At 44.9% G+C, this 13,395-nt stretch overlaps 1 protein-coding gene across 13 annotated transcripts in view; it reads right to left on the bottom strand.

Annotated features, from left to right (window-relative positions):
* LYPD6B (LY6/PLAUR domain containing 6B) overlaps positions 1 to 13,395 on the bottom strand; it is a 165,790-nt gene that overhangs the window by 43,176 nt on the left and 109,219 nt on the right. For 10 of the 13 annotated variants that reach the window (XM_038565178.1, XM_038565176.1, XM_038565168.1 and 7 more), the window contains one exon: positions 10,087 to 10,166. The gene's annotated coding sequence lies outside the window, so the exon portion shown is untranslated. Of the gene's footprint in view, positions 1 to 10,086; positions 10,167 to 10,470; positions 10,614 to 13,395 lie in introns of all 13 variants that reach the window. The other 3 variants (XM_038565170.1, XM_038565177.1, XM_038565179.1) reach the window with 2 other exon arrangements.

The raw sequence follows: 13,395 nt of genomic DNA, 5'->3' as shown, positions 1-13,395 counted from the left end.
ATGATTGTCATCCAAATCATATACAACAGGACCCAAGAACAGGGCCGAGAACAGTAGGGCGGCGTGGTAGGGGACTGCTCGTATCCGTACAATGGAAAGAACTCCAGCGGCCTTGCATCTACGACGGCACACACCTTCTTAACCGTCAAGGAGCCCTCCCGACCATCACAAGGACAAGGCCCTAAAGTGGCTTTACTGAGATCGCCACTGACCACTCCGTGATCACTCCGCAGCACCACTTAGAAGGAACAGGCAAAGGGTGCTCCCAAGTCACTACTCATTTGCTTGCCTACCTTTAGGCTTTAGATCCACATGGGCAGGCTGGGGGTCTGCTAACTCACATGATCCTTCTACAATGACCATTATTATGATGGCCACTTTCGACCACATCAGACCATTCAAGGTCTCAAATAGACACATGGCTGACAAGCTGGACCGATGGAGGATTTTTCCAGAATGCGACATGACTCCATGTCCAAGGTACGTTTATATAAACGGCTACCTTGGCCCTAGACTCACTGCCTGAAGATTCTTACTCATTTGGAACCAACATGAGCCAGCCTGGATGACTCAGGGGAATGGTAATGATGGGATGAGTAATCGTTCTCTTGAAGTCACTAGTTAGGATAAAAGCAGTTGTTCATTACCTGACGGGACAGGTTTCTCAGGCTGGCCAAAAACCCAACAAATAAATCAATGTCACTTTCCTCCCTAACATCTTAAAACTCTCTATTTAAAGTGTGCATCTCAGCTTCACAGTTCAAGGAAAGCTATCCACAGCATTATCCATTCGGCCTCTCCCTTCCTGAGGAGACAGGGGAGACGTGGCGGAGAGGACATCGGCCAAGAAAAATCCTATAGGAACAGCACCTGGCTCTCTGCTCTTGGTCACTGCCTCGGTTGTTTTAGGAATATTTTATATAAAACTAATGCGACGCTTTATTCTAACAGAGGAAACACACACGCTGACACGCAAGAGCTTCGAACGTGGCAGTTGATTTTAAAGACTTGAAAATTGAAAATCTGTCCCTCTCAGAGTATAACCAACCCCAGGAGTAAGCCCATAAATGCATTAGGGATCCTCATTGCCTAATTAATCCGCATCTCCCCACTCTTTTCCAAGTTGCATTACCCTAATTTACTCTTTGGGGAGTGATATGTTAAAATACGGTTTACTTGTGACTCAGAAAGAAATAAGTCCTGGGGAGCGAATGCACGGAATAGTGAACATAGACGATAATACAGTATTATAATCAAACTTGCTGAAAGACTAAATCTTAATTTAATCCAACCACTGAAAGGAGACAGTAATTCTGCAACATCATTGAGATGCTAACTATGGCTACAACAGCCATCATATCACAATATATAAATACGTCAACATGTTGTACAGCTTCAATTTATACAATGTCATATGTCAAACATATTTCAACTAAAGATTTAAAGATATGACTTACTTCCAAATGAAATGCTACTAAAGAGTTAAATCTCCCTCTGTGTCTCTGCCTTTCTCTCTCTCTCTCTTTCATGAATAAATAAAATCTTTAAAAAACAAAAAAATGGGGCTCCTGGGTGGCTCAGTGGTTGAGTGTCTGCCTTTGGCTCAGGGTGTAACCCCGAGGTCCCGGGATCGAGTCCCGCATCGGGCTCCTGCAGGGAGCCTGCTTCTCCCTCTGCCTGTGTCTCTGCCTCTCTCTCTGTCTTTCATGAATAAATAAAATCTTAAAAAAAAAAAAAGATAAAAAATAAACTGATTTAACAGATGGCAAGTAACTATCTACATTATTCTCTCCTATTAGAGTTCCTTCGGATAGTAGCTGAATAGGCTTACACTAGGTGTGATTTTGGTGATAATCTGATCGTATGTATTGCTGAGGCTACAAAGCAGAGTTCTGGAACAAGGCTTGACCACACGCCCGATCAAGGTACACCTGAAGAGAACAGCAGAACACAAGCAAGGTGCCTGTGATCGCGTTCACGCTGTAGGTAACATCACTGTCCACGCACGTCGACTCATCCTCCATCTGGTGGCACCACGCCGGGGGCTCATCAGATCTGCCACACTGAAGGTGGTTACACCTTTTTTTGCCCTTTTATCCCCCAGCAGGGACCCACATTTGGAGAAAGCGAGGAAACCTGGCTAAGAAGTAGACAGGACTTGACGTTCACAGGGTAAGTATGGAATGTGATCACGGTGAAAACAGGAGAATCGTGCATGGACTTGCCATGTTTAGACATAGAGGAAGTTTTCGTGTCTATTCTAGAAAGACTTCTTGAAGGTGAAATTTCGAGAGCTGCTTAAGGTTAAATTCGGAAAGCTGTGCTTTAGTTGGTTGGACTGCTAATAGCAGCCTTCCTTCCACCAAAGAGCCACGGAGGATGATAAGGAAGTTGCCAAAGCGCCTGGTGCTATGTGGGTTAGAAGCTGAGAAATGCATGTGCAGACGGGTACACATGCATCCTAACCATTTAAAATGCCTTCTTCAGCTCAGACTACCTTGCCAAGAGCCAGCCTAGAGCAAAGTCCTTCCTCTTCTTTTTTTTTTTTTAACTCCCTTTCAGTGTTTATTATTAAGCAATCATCTTCACTGGTAGGGAAAAAAAAAAGGAGGGGCTCACACAAACTTTCAGGCATTGTCTTCCTACAACATTGGTCGTAAAACCCATGAGAAAGGGGAACAATGACACCCAGCCATCCTAGGCTGAGTCAACATGCAGGTAACCAGCATGTCTGAAATGTCCTCTGCAGGGGTAAGGTGACTCAACCTCCCCTTCAGGAAAAATGAGGACTTCTAAAAAAAAAAAAAAAAAAAGAAGACTTCTGCAGGTGCTCAAGGCCCCCGTGGTGAACCAGTTTTCAACGTGCACTCTCTCATCCCGTACACCACTGGCGCAGAAGGCCCAGCTGCCTCTTGCCACCTCCTCCATCCCCCACACTCACCTCCTATGCCTGGGGCCCACCATGTCCCCCCAAATAGGCCATGTTAGCCAGAGTCAAAGGAAAACTAATGTCCATCGACCAAGCCTACAGAAAAACAAAGGTGCAGGGCTTGGGAGTCCCGGTTGGCCAAACAGGTGGGAGCTAAAGGGGTACTGGACAGATCCATCCCAGGAAGCAATTAAGTTTATAGCCAGGAAAGAACAGCCCCAAAGGCCTTGGAAACAAAAGCAGCTTCCTCCCTGTGTCCGTTCTCTCATTCTGTCATAAAGGCAGGCTGGACTATTCAGTTGCAACCGCAGACAGTAAGGCACTGTTCAGAGAATGTCTGCTGCAGAGGCCTGCCGGTCCGGTTTTCATTTCTGTGCTAGGGGGTAAATGGTCCCAGCCCCATTCAAATCAGAGAAAAAGCAAGCAAGTATACAAAAAGGAAGAAGTACTCAATGCAGGACATGATTATAAACTCTTTGGGATCAGCTGAAGGAAAAGACTATAAAGGTAACAGATTCCATTGATATGGGGAAAGCATCACTAGGATTTCTTGACAATCTTGATGTGGCCTTTAGGGAAGTTCCTGGTATGGGAAGGTATGATGGAAGGGGAGGGCCGCCAGCAGCCTCCTCCCCACCCCCATGTTCTGCTCTACCTAGGGGTGGGCAGGGGTGCCTGTGCCTGCTTAGAATGCCTATCCTCCAGCTCACATTCTAGCCAGAGACCGTATTAGGGTGAACATGAAGTTTCTCACCCGTGCAGAAGTTGTGGCAAACACCTCTGAGTCAAGGGAACAGTCAGCGATGCTAACCCGAGTCAGAAGCACAAGTGTATCAGAAGGACGAGGCTACTTGCAGAGCCAAGAGGCAACAATGAGGTTGGATGGAGAGAAGATGCTAGACGGAGGGAAGGCGCTAGACGGAGGGAAGGGGCTAGACGGAGGGAAGGGGCTAAACGGAGGGAAGGGGTTAGACGGAGGGAAGGTGCTAGACGGAGGGAAGGGGCTAGACGGAGGGAAGGTGCTAGATGGAGGGAAAGGGCTAGACGGAGGGAAGGGGCTAGACGGAGGGAAGGGGCTAGACGGAGGGAAGGGGCTAGACGGAGGGAAGGGGCTAGACGGAGGGAAGGGGCTAGATGGCTAGAATAACTGCCCCCAAGTCTTGGCCTGCGAGTCTCTCCCCAGTTCTAGTGGTAACTGGAAAGTCCTGGTCATACTAAGGAAGGGGCCATGGGCCAGTTCATCTGTGGTGAAGGGTAACCTTATAAATATTAGCGAAATGTGTCACTTTCCTTATGCCACCTGGGACCACCTGGAGATTGGACTGAATGTAGTTCCACAAACACTGGATAAAAGCATCCGTGAGCCTATCCTTTCCCTGGGGTCATCTTTAAATAATAAGCTAAAGAGATACATTCTTTCCTTTTGAGGTTAGGTCCTCTAATTACTGAAAGCCAAGAACAAGAGACTATCTGAGGGGCTAGGGAAGACACTGTTAAATATTCCCAATCTTCAAATGTCTCCCGAGAAGGTGACACCACGACCATAACATTAGCAGACGCCCACACGCACACATACACGCTCAGAGTTCCTCTCTGCTCCATGGGATCACGAGTGTCCTTACTCTCTCCAGTTAGGGTCTCCTACTACATAACTGGATCCATTTTTGGCCACGTGGGTATACCCAGGAAGGCTGGGTCCCTCTCCAAATAGCCCCCCCCCCCCCCCGCCGCCTCTAGAAAAACTACGTGCTCCAAGAGAGAACCTGCTAAGAGTCAGGAAGATTTCATTTCCATGAACCTGGGAAGCACTTGGGGTTAATGCAGACTCTGGAGCCAGCCTGCCCAGGTGGAACCCCAGTTCTTCCCCTTGGTAGCTTTGTGGCATTGGGGGGGGGATTCCTTAACCTCTCTGTGCCTTGGTTTTCTGACCCATAAAATGGGGATAAAAACAGTACATATTCATAAGACCGTATGATGACCAAATGCGTTATGACATATAAAGGACTTACAACGGTGTTTGGCGTTAGTAAGAATGATGCTAACATTTGCTGCTATCGTTGCTGTCGTTATTATTATATCACTGAGCACCTTACTCTCATACGGGCTGACGACACCATCCCTACTCCAGGAGGGTGTAAGACAAAAATAACTGTCAGATAAACTAATTTCCGATTGCTTTCATATCCAAGTTAAGACCCTAGGATAAATTTTACATGGCCATGAATTCTTGATTTTCTCTACTATTCTATTTTTCAACTCCCTTGTAGGCACCAGCTGAGTATGGCGGCATGAGGGATCCCAGCAGGCAAGACTAGCAGAGCCCAGCCCAAATTGCTGACCTGCAGAATCCAGAGCAAATAAAATGGTTATTGTTTTAAGCCACTGAGCTTCTGGTGGTTTCTTATTATGCAATAGATAACTGATACAGAGCCCTGAACACATGAGGCTTTATTATCAACAGCATTTCCAACACAAACATTCGCAAGAAACCAGGCCACTTATCTGTCTGTCAACAGGCTTACCAACTACCACATGGTGCTGCCAAGCTCTCAATCCCACCCACCTAGGGCCACCAAGGCCACCACAGTCAGCATAATACCTTGGGAAAAGCGAAGGCTGATTAATGATCAAATCTGGGGAGACAGAGGCAAGCTTTCTGTGCCAAATAAGTACAAAACTATGTCTCTGTGGAGAGGGATGGAATGGAAACACAGGATTTGGTTATTTTTTGTCCATAATACAAATCCAGGGTGCAAAATGGAAGATCCGGCTTCCTTGTAAGTAGCTTTATACCGTGCATCTTCAGTATTGCACAATGAAGTAGGTAGACACCTTCAAGGTAGGAGCAAACCAACTCAAGGACCACATGACCAAGTGGGAATCCGGGAGAGCCGGTCAGACCCAACCATGTAATCCCCGTGGTCCAAGAAAGCAGGGAGCCCAGAACATCTTCATTTTTTCTGCTGGTCACACAAGAGAATGATGACATCCCAAGCTTTGATTTTGCTGTGACCTAAGCAAAAAAACTCTCTCTCGACCCACAACACAAAGGGAAAAAGTACCAAGTTCCATAGATCAGTGTTCTATCATGTGTAACATGTGGGAAGAACTGATAATTGACTCTGTAGGAAAATCACTCTGAACACATTAGGAGAAATTTCAGAAGCTTAAGTTCCTGTCTATTAAAAGCAAAGCCACATTTTGATGGCTAAGTAATATTCCATTATATTTGTATACACACACACACACCTTCTATATCCATTCATCTGCCGATGGACATCTGGGCTCTTTCCATAGTTTGGCTATTGTGGATATTGCTGCTATGAACATTGGGGTGTAGGTGCCCCTTTGGGTCACTACCTTTGTATCTTTGGGGTAAATACCTAGTTGTGCAATTGCTGGAACTGGAGGGTATTATGCTGAGTGAAATAAGTCAATGAAAGAAAGACAATTATCATGTGGTTTCACTCATATGTGGAATATAAGGAACAGTGCAGAGGATCATTGGGGAAAGGAGGGAAACCTGAATGGGAGGAAATCAGAGAGGGAGACAAACCATGAGAGATTCTTAACTCTAGGGAACTGAGGCCTGCTGGAGGGGAGGGGAGTGGAGGATGGGGTAACTGGGTGATGGGCATTAAGGAGGGCACGTGATGTGACGAGCACTGGGTGTTATATACAGCTGATGAATTACTGACCACAATATCTGAAACTGATGCTCTATATGTTGGCTAATTGAATTTAAATTTAAAAAAAAGCAAAGTCACCACATGTAAATGAAAACAATCTTATTAATCTGATAAGTTGGATGACCCACAGTGCTAGGGGTGAAGACCAGTAGCATTCATCTGTATTTGTTTATTCCCTCCGTATTTGTTGAGCACATACTCTGTAGCATGTAGTTTTGTGGGGGTCTAGGTATGAGAGAGTTGGGGCAGGGGGAAAGCCGAGAAATGAAGACAGCAAAAATGATATGAAAGTAGTTAAAGACATCTCACGTTCCAAGGGCTTATAGTTCTGGTCATCTTGAAACACAAAATTCCCTGCCTGAAGCAATTCAGAGTAACCCAGCTGAGGCCAACCCAAATTGCTGCATCAATTGAAACTCATCAGGTTATAAGTCAAGAGAGTTCAGAAAACTCCTGATTTCATGGAACCATAGATCTCACTAGATGTAACTGGTTCACAGATAAAGATGCTAAAATGAGGTAATTTACCCAAGGACTCACAACTGGTTTTAGTGCAGAGCCACATCTGGGTCTTCTGGGCTCCAGGCCAGCAGGACTTCCACCAACCTAGAGAGACCCCTCTCAAGATATAAGGTGTTTACACTGTGAGGTGGCATAGCCACTCCACTGTTCCGACCACCTGGCAGTAGACCAATACCAGCTCCCCAAAGCAGCGGGCACAAACCCTGCACTTGGGGTGCCTGGGAGGCTCAGTCGGTTGGGCCTCCGACTCTTGATTTCAGCTCAAGTCATGATCTCAGGGTCATGGGATCGAGCCCTGCATCAGGCTCCATGCTCGGGGGAAGTGTGCTGGAGATTCTCACTCTCACTCTGTCCCCCCTGACCCTCATACATGTTCTCTCTCACTCACTCTGAAATAAATAAACCTTTAAAAAAGAAAGAAAGAAAGAAAGAAAGAAAGAAAGAAAGAAAGAAAGAAAGAAAGAAAGAAAGAAAGAAAGAAAGAAAGAAAGAAAGAAAGAAAGAGAAAGAGAGAGGGAGGAAGAAAGAAAGAAGAAAGAAAGAAAGAAAGAAAGAAAGAAAGAAAGAAAGAAAGAAAGAAAGAAAGAAAGAAAGAAAGAAAGAAAGAAAGAAATTGCACTTGTCACATGGGAGAAACTCAAGGATACAACTTCTTGTGGAATAAACTTAAGAGCCCTCTAATGAGTGCTCAAGCGGCCATTATAGGCTTATAAGACAGAGGCACAAGAAAATACTTGTTAGATTTAAATTTCATAACTTAAATATGTAGAAACTATGTGAACAAACTACACAAAGGTCAAAAATAGTAGCAAAACACACCAACATGGTCATGACTATAAAGATGGCTTTAAAAAAAAAAAAAAAAAACTGGGTGAGTTTTTTTCTTCATTCCTTTTGCTGTTCCCTATAGGCCAAATATTCTTTAACATTCTTGAACTATTTATATATTGTTTACTGTTCTGGCTACCTCGATGCAGAAGAGACACAATGTCAATGGTGGCCAGAGGGCAAAGGGCATGTGTGCAGGGGCAAGGGGAACAGTCAAGTGGGGGGGCCAGCCCTGAATAGCTGCATGTGGGTCAAAGCCTCAACGTGCTTGGCTCCTCCTCTGGCTGCTCAGTCATATTCCTGATCTGCTCCTTTGGGCTTGGCTATCCAACTTTGGGCAACTTACCGATTTTCTTTGAACTTCAGTCTCCGTGGAGTGCCTAGGCGGCTTAGTCAGTTAAGCGTCAGACTCTTGATTTTGGTTCAGGTCCTGAACTCAGGGTCCTGAGATCGGGCTCCACACTCACTGGGGAGCCTGCTTGAGTTCTTTTCCTCTGCCCCCCTTTTGCACAAGTGCGCGCAAATATGTATACTCTCCTTCTCAAACAAGTAAGTCAATCCTTCAGCCTCAGTTTCCTCAACCCTAAAAGGCAGATATTAATAGGACCTTTTTCACAGGAAGGCCACGCAGGTTGGAAATAATGCAAACAGAACGTTTAGTCTAGCGCCTGGCAGATGACAGCTGTCATGATGACAGTGATAGAGATGGCTAATATCACAGTTATTATTTTTTATTGCCATTGTTATCATTATTATTATGATTATCAGCATCATGATGTTCCTAACACTGTGTTTAACATCGTAACTAAAAAGGCATGAAGTTTCCTTGCTTTGGAAGACGGCCCAGTGCTCTCCATGCGTCTCATTACTGGACCATCCCTTCTCTAATCTCCACACTCTCCGGGTTTATTAATATCTAGTAGACTTTTCAGATGAAGTAACAGCTTGCACACCACCCAATATGCCCGGAGGGAAATAGTGATAACATACAGATTCCTACTTGTTTTCTTGGGCCTAATTAAGAGAATACAATGTCATCCTTTTAAAAAAGGGCAAGCAGTAAACCACCTGAGTAGATACTCTACAGAATTCTGTTTTGTGCTTGAAACTTGTAATTATCTCCTACAAACATGGGTGCTAATAATTCTATCCGCTCTTTAGACAAGAAACAAGAAGATTTTTGGCTCCAAATCAGCTCACGATCTCAGACAACTTCCTGTGGAGGCCGCCTCCCTCAGCCCCTAGACTCAAGGTGGGAGGTCTGTTTGTGGGGTGGGGTAGGGGGGGGCTCTGAGCTGGTTGCTGATAGCCCCCACCAGGAGGAAGGCTCCTCAGCAGACCAGTCTCAGGTCCCTGGAGCCTCAAGAAGACATTCCCTGGCCTTGACAGCCTGCCCAGAGAAAATCAGATCACAGATTCAGTTTTTTCACTGAGAAAATAGAGACGGGTCCAACAACCGACCCTGGTCAACTTGCGTATTAAACGTCACACCTAAAACCGAAAAGGCAAGTGAATGAAGTAAAAAGCGGTCATGGGTAAAACATACAACTTTAAACATGCCCAAATAGATGCTGCCGCCTCTTCTCTGTGGGGGTAACACTTTCATCTTATTTTGGATCAGGAAAAATGTTCTAATCCTTAACATTTAAATGTCCTATAATTACAAATGCTCGATAATTAGTGAATGCACTTCCTAAGTAAGAGTTAGCAATGGTTTTCATTTGATCTAGACACTTCTGAGCATCATTTCCTATCCTCCACTAATTCCTGCCCCCATTGCTGGGATAGTAACTCTGGAACATTCTCTTGTAACTGACTAAAGTCATGCATTATGTGGGAAACAGAGGAGTCTTTCATCTACTAACCATTCCCTGGACATGGGCACCCCCTCTTTGGGTTCACCAGAAATATGACTTGAGCCAAAATCTGCCTACCAAATCCCAGGACTACAGGGAGCAGCACAGAGTTCAGGATGGGCTAGGACACCTGGCAAATGACTCAGGAAACTGGCAAAAGACAGTCCCAAGATGTTCCAGAGTCCGCCTGGATCCCCCATCGCCTGACCTGCAGCTCCCAAACAAAAAGCCAAAGATTGTCCCTAATCGCTCCCGTTCTTACCTCATGAGAGAGAGCGCGGCCGTCAGGCTCCTCTCTCCAACTGACCGTGACGAGGTCTGCGCCCAAGCAAAGTAGCCAGCCTACCAAAGGTAAAAAGATAAAGTAAGAACGGCTGCAGGGGATGAGTTACATTCTTCAACAACTGGAATGTTCTCTAGCAAACAGCAGGCCTCTGGATGTTTGGAGACCTTTCAGCCTACAACAGCAGCAATATAAAATCCCTGGAATCAAGTCGGGTGGGGCTGTTAAAGCTGCAGAGAGTGAGCTACCCATTTATGAACACACACCTGGGGCCCATCTAATTGGGAATGATAATCACTGGTGAAATCAGGGACCTCATCACACCCCCTGCAAGGTGCTGGCGGACCTCCGTATAACACTTACCTGTACCAGGGTGTGTTGGCGGGTCAGAGCATTCACACACTGAACGCGTCCGCGCACAATGAAGACTCTATGCCGTGGAAATAAGCCCGCTCTGGAAGACAGCCCTACCAGCTGATGAAAGGATGACAACATGGAATTTGAACCTAGATGAGGCGGCGGGAGGGAAATGTAATCATCTTCTACACGCATTCAAAGCAGCAAATGTAGAAGACCGCAATTATGGCCCATTTTAAGGAAATTCTATTGTGTATTTATAGCCCTAAACTGTGATGGTTAACTTTGGGCTTAATCAACTGACTGGGCTATGGCCCCCAGTTCTTTGGTCAAACACAAGTCTAGATGTTGTTGTAGAGGCATTTTTAGATGTGATTAACATTTAAATCAGGAGATTTTGAGTGGAGCAGATTACCCCTCGAAGCATGCAGGCATGGGCCTCATCCGACCAGTTGAGGCCTCAAGAGAAAAGGTGAGGTTCCCTTAGGAAGAGGGATTTCTGCCTCAGTGCAGCCTTTGGACTCACAGCTGTGACATCAACTCTTCCTGGATCTCCAGCCAGCCCTGTAAATCCTAGACTTGCCTGCTTCCATATCATGGGTGGCAATTCTTTATTTTTAATTTTTTTTTGGGGGGGTGGCAATTCTTTAAAATCAATTTTTATCTATCGATCAAAATCACTAGACACACACACACACTCCCTATTGGTCAGGATTCTCTGGAGAACCTTAATTCACCACCTAATGCCAAGAAAGAACGCATCAACTTACAAGGTGAGTATACAATGTGAAGAAGACAACACAGAATAGAGGCTAGAGCACGAGGAAAAGTTAATCCACAGAACTGTATTTTGTAAGGTATTAAGCTATAGCCCGAAATGACTCATAAATTAGGTTCTGAGCATCTTAGTGGCCAAAGCAATGAAGAGACACAATCACACTGACTCTAAGATAAAGTACAATGTACACGCTTCATGAGTGTTAGCCTTTTTCTTGTTATTAAGAAATTTCTCCCAAGGTATTAGCCATTCCTTCCTGGGGTAAATTCCCAAAGTGTTTTTTATCATTCACACTGAAGGGAGGGAGGGAAAGTAATTAATTAGAAGTGCCTCTAAGTATATATAGTAGGGAGTCTCTTTTTTTTTTTTTTTTTTTTAAGTAGGGAGTCTCCTATCATGATTCTTACCGCATCCCTCAAGGAGACATATGATACGAAAGCACAATTCAATAGAGTGATTTACCAAGGCCCAAAAGAAGCCCAATATATATTATTTCTCCCAATGAAAAGCTAGGTGGGAAGTGGGCTACACTGTCTAAGGCTGTAGTCCCTGGCAATGCCTGGAGTAAAGGTATTTTATACTGCTGATTGGGGGCCGATCCACAGAAAAACTGCCCTCAAACAGGCTTATAAGTTCACGTAATACATAAAAAAAATAAAATTAAATTAAAAAAGTTCACATAATACATGTCTAAGAACGGTAAGATTTAATTTTCATATATTTGCATATGAAGAAGTCCTACATGCCCTTCCTGCATCGGAATCAATTTATTTATTTATTTATTTATTTTAAGATTTTATTTATTTATTCATGAGAGAGAGAGAGAGGCAGAGACACAGGCAGAGGGAGAAGCAGGCTCCATGCGGGATTCGATCCCAGGTCTCCAGGATCAAGCCCTGAGCTGAAGGCCAGCGCTAAACCGCTGAGCCACCCAGGGATCCCTGGAATCAATTTTAAAAACTATTTTTATTATGGTGAAATAGACATAAAATTTACTATTTTAACTATTTTTGAAGTGTGCAGCTCAGTGACATTAAGTATATTCACAATGTCATGCAACCATCACCACCACCACCCATTTCCAGAAGTTTCTCATCATCTCTAACACAATCTCAGTACCATTAAACGAGTCCCCACCGTGGCCAACGCCACAGCCTCTGATAACCACTATTCTACTTCCTGTCTCTATGAGTTTGCCTATTCGAGGTACCTCACAGAAGTGGAATTGTGTAATATTTGCTCATCTGGGCCTGCATCTAACTTATCATAACGTTTTCAAGGTCGTGCATGTTGTACCATGTCCCAGAACTCCATTTCTCTTTATGGCCGAATAATATTCCGGTGCTAGTCTATACCACCCTGGGTTTGTCCTGGCACGACTTATTGTGTAATTAACTCAACAGCTACTGAATGTTTGCCATGTGTCGAGTCTGATTTTTTTAGACGTTGACTTTATTCTAAGGACAGTATGTAAGAGTCAGAAGCGCGACTCCACAAGCAGCCAATTAATTGTATAAATCCCCGTTTCAGAATCAGTAGCAGCAGCAAGCAAACAAAAGTCTGGCTTGTTCTTCCCTAAGGGTTAGGGAAATCTCCCCCCACGATCTTAATTAATGTTCTTCATGTTTCAAGCTGAAGTGGGGTTAGAACATCCCGGCTCTGGGGCCGGTGTGCTCCGTAAGGCTCCATATCACGGTGCCTACAGCTTACCAAGTGTCATTCTTGACCTCCAACCCGGCGATAATGAGCTTCTATCTAAACAGCTGATGTCAAGAAGCCAGAGGAGCTGCAGTACTGTGAGGCTGCTTTCTATCCCTACAGATAAGGTACTCGGTCAGAATCAGCTGGAAAAGCACATCTCTCCCCTAACTAGCTTGCCGTCCATCAGCTTTTTATTTCTAGACACATAGACAAGGGAATAAGTCTTCTGTGTGGGCACACGGGTCCTAAGAAGCACACAGCGCCTTCCCAGCAACACAGTTTAATAGTTGAAAGAGAAAGCGAGAACCTGCACTCCACTCCGGTGTTCACCTTAGAGCGTATAAAAGGGCAGATGGCACGAGGTGGGGATGCCACCACACACCTGAGTTCGCAAAAGTGGCCCAGTGTGAGTCATCAAAAGATGTCTGCAGGAAGTTGATGAAAAACCACCA

The sequence above is a fragment of the Canis lupus genome, chromosome 19 (genome assembly GCF_011100685.1).
Source record: "Canis lupus familiaris isolate Mischka breed German Shepherd chromosome 19, alternate assembly UU_Cfam_GSD_1.0, whole genome shotgun sequence".
In the NCBI taxonomy this organism is placed as follows: Eukaryota; Metazoa; Chordata; class Mammalia; order Carnivora; family Canidae; genus Canis; species Canis lupus.
This window is presented reverse-complemented; position numbering and strand designations above follow the sequence as displayed.